Source organism: Artibeus jamaicensis, unplaced genomic scaffold (assembly GCF_021234435.1).
Source record: "Artibeus jamaicensis isolate MK-2021 breed Jamaican fruit bat unplaced genomic scaffold, CSHL_Jam_final contig_387, whole genome shotgun sequence".
Classification (NCBI taxonomy): Eukaryota; Metazoa; Chordata; class Mammalia; order Chiroptera; family Phyllostomidae; genus Artibeus; species Artibeus jamaicensis.
The window spans coordinates 21,402,639-21,408,831 of NW_026521812.1; positions in this window are offsets into that span (position 1 = coordinate 21,402,639).

Here is a 6,193-nt window from a genome sequence, read left to right on the forward strand (position 1 = left end):
TTTTTTCTTTTCTTGTTCAATTGCAGTTGACATGTAGCATTATTCTACATCAGTGTAAGGTTACAGCGCAATGGTTAGACATTTATGTAATTTACGAAGTATTTCCCCTGATCATTCTAATACCCACCTGACACCACATCCAGCTGTTACAATATTATTGACTACATTCCCTGTGCTGCACTTTACATCCCTGTGACTACATTGCAACCATCCATTTGTACGTCTCAATCCCTTCACCTTTCTCATCCGGTTCCCCAGCCTCCTTCCCATCTGGCAATCCTTAGTGTATGTTCTGTATCCATGAGTCTGTTCCTGTTTTATTTGCCCATTTATTTTGTTCCTTAAATTCCACATGTAAGTGAAGTTTTCGTCTTTGTCTTGTTTATTTTACTTAGCATAATACCTTCTAGGTACATCTATGTTATTGCCAATGGTAAGATTTTATACCTTTTTATTGGCTGAGTAATATTCCATTGTACATACATACCACATCATCTTATCCAATTGTCTATTGATGGGCACTTTGATTACTTCCATATCTTGGCTTTGTAAATAATACTACAATGAACATAGGGATGCATAGATCTTTTCAAATTAGTATTTTGGATTTCTTTGGATATGTACTCAAAAGTGGAATTGCTAGGCCATAAGACAGTTAGTTCTGTTTTTAATTTTTTGAGGAATCTCCATACTGTTTTCCACAGTGGCTGCTTCAATTTGCATTCCCACCAACAGTGCAACATGGTTCCTCTTTCTCCACATCCTCGCCAGCACTTGTTTGCTGATTTATTGATGATGGTCATTCTGACAGTTGTGAGGTGAAATATCATTGTGGTTTTAATTTGCATTTCTCTGATGTTCAGCATCATTTCACATGTCTGCTGACCACCTGTATGTCTCTTTGGAGAAGTCTATTCAGGTCCTCTGCCCATTTTGGGATTGGATTGTATGTGATTTTTTGGTGTTAAATTGTATGAATTTTTATAAATTTTGGATATTAACCCTCTATCTGATGTATCATGGCAAATATCTTCTCCCATTCAGGAGGTTGTCTTTTTGTTTTGTTTATGGTTTTCTTTTTTTTAATGACATATTTCATTGATTATGCCATTACAGTTGTCCCATTTTCCCCCTTCATTCCCCTCCACCCTGCACACCCCCTCCCACCCACATCCCCCCCCTTTAGTTCATGTCCATGTGTCATAAGATCTTTAGCTTCTACATTTCCCACACTACTCTTGCCCTCCCCCCTGTCTATTTTCTCCCTACTGTCTATGCTACTTCTTCTCTGTACCTTCTCTCCTCCTCTCCTCCTCCCACTTTCCTGTTGCTAACCCTCCATGTGATCTCCATTTCTGTGGCTCCACTCCTGTTCTAGCTGTCCGCTTAGTTTGCTTTTGTTTTAGGTGTGGTTGTTAATAACTGTGAGGTTGCTGTCCTTTCACTGTTCATATTTTTTATCTTCTTTTTCTTCGATAAGTCTCTTTAACATTTTATATAATAAGGGCTTGGTGATGATGAACTCCCTGAATTTGGCCTTATCTGAGAAGCACTATATCTGCCCTTCCATTCTAAATGAAGGCTTTGCTGGATAGAGTAAATTAAACCTTAAACCTTAAATCTTGAGTGTAGGTCCTTGCCTTTCATGACTTGGAATATTTCTTTCCAGCCCCTTTTTGCCTGTAAAGTCTCTTTAGAGAAATCAGCTGACAGTCTGATGGGAACTCCTTTGTAGATGACTGTCCCCTTATCTCTTGCTGCTTCTAGAATTCCCTTCTTCATTTAAATCTTGGCTAATATAATGATGACGTGCCTTAGTGTGTTCCTTCTTGGGTCCAACGTCTTTGGGACCTCTGCGCTTCCTGGAAGTCTATTTCCTTTGCCAGATTGGGGAAGTTCTCCTTTATTATTTGTTCAAGTAAGTTTTCCACTTGTTGCTCTTTCTCTTCCCCTTCTGGTACCCCTATAATTTGGATGTTGGAACATTTAAATATGTTCTGGAGGTTCCTAAGCCTCTCCTCATGTTTTTGAATTCTCATTTCTTTATTCTGTTCTGGCTGAATGTTTCTTCCTTCCTTCTGGTCCACTCCATTGATTTGAGTCCCAGTTTTGTTTTCATCACTATTGGTTCCCTGTGCATTTTCCTTCATTTCACTTAGTGTAGCCTTCATTTTTACATCTAATTTGCGACTAAAATCAACCAGTTCTGTGAGCATCCTGATCACAAGTGTTTTCAACTGTGCATTTGATAGGTTGGCTATCTCTTAGTCACTTAAAAGTATTGGCTCAGCGGCTTTGATCTGTTCTTCTGTTTGAGCCATAATGTTTTGGTCAGGGCAAGTGAAAGGACTAAGACAATTACATACAGCAGATGCCATTTAACAATTACTGTTTGGGGAGAAATGACGAGAGAGATTTGACCTGAATTCTTTAGACTTTTTAAATTCAGTTCCCTGGATAGTTGCTCAGTTGGGCTTTCCGCTTTTACAATAAAACAGAAAACCAAACACCTTTCCCCTTTGTAAGGGGAGCAAAACACCCAGGAGCAGAAAACAAGAGCGGAAATCACCCTTCCTCTCATCTCTTATTTTGTCTTTCTTTTTTTCATCTTTGGTCTATTTTTCTGTCCTTTAGATTTTTCTTTTGAGCTAATATTTGGTATTTTTTGACTTTCTGCTTTATGTTCTGTATTAGTTTGTTAGTCTGCCCTGACAAAATACCACAGACCGGGTGGCTGAAGCATAGGAAATTGATTTCTCAAGTTTGCAGAGGCCACAAGTCCAAGATCAAGGTAGACTGCTTTCTGAGGCCTCTTGGCTTTCAGGACGCCCCCCCCCACACTGTGTGTTCACATGGCTTCTCTGTGCTCACACAGGAGGGAGGAGAGGACAGAGAGCGAGAGCGAGCTTTCTGCCATCTTTTTAAAAAATATATATTTTATTGATTATGCCATTACAGTTGTTCTATTCCCCCTTCATTCCCCTCCACCCTGCACACCCCTCCCCCACCATTCCCCCCTTTAGTTCATGAACACGTGTCTCAAGTTCTTTAGATTCTATATTTCCCCTACTATTCTTACCCTCCCCCCATTTTCTACCTACCGTCTATGCTACTTATTCTCTGTACCTTCTCCCCCCTTCTCCTCCTCCCACTCCCCTGTTGCTAACCCTCCATGCGATCTTCATTTCTGTGGTTCGCTCCTGTCTCTGTCATCTTTATAAGGGCTTGGATCCCACCATGAGGGTCCTCAGCACCTCACCAAGCCCTACAAGTGTTTAGCCCATACCACCCATGCATGTATTTTGGTACCAGTAAATGTCCAGTCAGAAAAGCATAAAAATCACCAGAACAATCTGAATTTTGTGAATTTGCAAAAGTAAGATATGGTCGCTGCAACCAGTGAAGACCGCTGTGTCATTCCTCTCTTGCCTCTTTCTGTCACACCTCCCCTCTGTCAGGTGACATCCCAGTGGTTGCAGACATTCTTTTCTTTCTGTCAGATGTGTATATGCATTCTTAAAGAGGGCTTTTAAAATGTAATAAACTCCAGACCCCCTGGAAGCTGAATCTGTACGCCTCCCCTCCGAACTGCTGTTAAAAGGTATGTCATTGGGAAAGTTTGTATTAAAAATATACTTTGAGTGTACTTCATTGAATGCTCAGTTCTGAGGGGCTTATCTGTCCCCCTTCTCTCACCCCTATCGAATATTTGCTAAAAGCACTGAACACAAAGAGTTCAGTCTGTAGAATGGCATATGTGGAAGGGTACTTGAATTCTCGCAGGTGGTAAGGAGGACTATTTTCTCATTTAAGAGTGTTAAGCTGGCGGTGAAAGCCAGAGTCTCTGGTACCTTCTCCCAGCAGAGTGTCTGGGAGATGTGGACGTGTCTTGTCCAAATTCACCAGAAGTCAGTGAGGGCTGTTCGTTTTCTTGCTCAAGTCCACATGGTACCAGTATTTACTGACAACTACTAGTTCCCTAAGTAAATTCATTCATTCCCTGCCTCTCCCTGGGCTCACCTACCCCAATTAGGGACCAAATTTCTGAGATTTTTATGGATGGTCTGATAAGTAAGTTTTATTTTGTAGGGAAGAAAGTGTTCAGTTATAGATTCTGCTCAAGTTTGTGCTCAGCCCTGGCTCGCCATGCTTCAGAGGCTTAAGTGCTGCGAACTCACTCCTTCCGCCTTTCCCTGCACCATCCTGGGGCCTGTGAAGCTGAATCCCTGGAGCCTGGCTTCCTCAACAGCCTTCTGAAAAGTTCAAGTTCAGTTGGTTGGAGGCCCTTTGTGGTCTAGCAGACTGACACATCAGCGAGGCTAACACACCCAGAGACACTGACAGCCATGCAGAGCAGAGGATGCTGGATGCACAGGAAGGCCCCTGTGCACTGCACAGGTGAGGCTCTGGGCACCTCCAGAGCCAAAGCAGAACTTTCTGAGAAATCGTTGGGGAGGAGTGTGAAGCTGTGCTCGTCACCCCCGCAGTCTCGGGCGATCACTTCAACTCTGGACCTCAGCCACTGGCCTGTGAAATGAGAACATAAGGTCCCACTAGATGGTCCTTGAGGCTCCTTTTAACTCTCACGCTCAGTGAGAACTGAGCCTGAACTTGCTTTCCTGTCAGCTTTCTGAATGAGCCCTCATTTGAGTCCCATGGCTGTAGCTCCCTGCAGCGGCAAACAAAGGGCCTGTTAGCAGTATACACACACACACAGCCTTCTTTTTTGTTTTGTTCCCAAATATTTTCTCCCTGTCTTCTTTTCAGAGGCAAGGAGAGCCCTGCCTGGGCAGAAGGAAGGAGCCCTCGCGGATATCTTCCTTGGCTCCCGTTACCTTGCAGATGCAGTCCTCCCTCCTGGCCAGACTCTGGGCACTTCCACACTCCGCCCTCACGCAAACCTCCCCATGTAGCCACCCACCATTTGCTCAGCTCTCTTTGAACTGCCTGCCTCTGCGACTTTGCTCACACCATCTCCCCTCCAGTGTTTCCTGCTTTCCTCTCCTTTGTCCATCCTGGACTGGCCACTTAGGTCCACCACACCCCCTCTCCCCTGAGTCCTCACAGCTCCTACAGTTAGGGTGCTGCTTATTAGGGGACCATCTTATTCTGCCTCGTTTCATTTCTTGAGGGAGAAAATACCATTTTAGAAATCCTTGAATCTCTCATAGTCCTGGCAACATGCCTTGGGCAGAGTGACTGCTCTATAAATGTTTGCTGATTGATTTTTATAGTAGGTGCTCAATAAAACATATCTACCACCCTACAAAGAATGTTACATATCTCAACTCAGCAGATGTTCACAACTTATAAGAGAAATCTTAGTTCATTCCCAATTTTCAAATGAAGAAACTGAAATTTAGAAGTTAGGTGACTTGCTCAAGGTAAAACAGATCTGTGGCTCCTAAGTAGATGCTTTGGTGAAGACCTTGAGCCTTGGAATCGGACATTCAGACTGAGCTTTGCCACATAAGAGACCTTGGGCCCTTCCTTACTGTCTGGGAGCCTCAGTTTACTCATCTTATAGAATGGGGATAATAATTGTAGCTGCCTCACAGGGTGGTTGTGTTAATGGTGTGTCTAGCAAATGGCTAAGGCAATATTATTATCATTATTTTGATACTTCAAACTGCTTCCCTGTAAACAAACTTGTCAACTGTAAAGTGTCTGCCACACAGCAAATATTTGAATATGTGGACTAAAGAATCATTTGGTTTTATCCTAGATTATCTCCTAAATAATTTCTCTAACTGCAACCAGGTCATTATTTAGGTGGTCAACATTATTCTGCCCTCACACCCCTCATTCCCCTGCCCTGCACGATTGAGCCAGCAAAGCCAGGCACCCATGGGAGACTGCAGCCAACTCTAGGCAGCCAAATGAGGAAACCAGGGTTTGCTTCTGGCTGGACTTGCTGGGAGTTGGGCAGGTTCACCCTTATTCACCATGCCTACAAATCAGCTGGAGGAATCCCAGGCTGGCGGCGAGACGAAGGTTTTGTGAACTAGACAGAGAAGAGGTGCTAGGGGTAGACCCACTTCTAGGGTTTGGCAGATTTACAAGATGAGGTCAGTGGCTCCTTTCTCCAGGGACGTAAGTGACAGACACAGGCGTGTGGACCAATGGAGAGTCAGATTAAGGGGAGTGTCCTTAATAACTGCCCCAATGGGAGGCAGTTTTGCTTTCCCTCTGT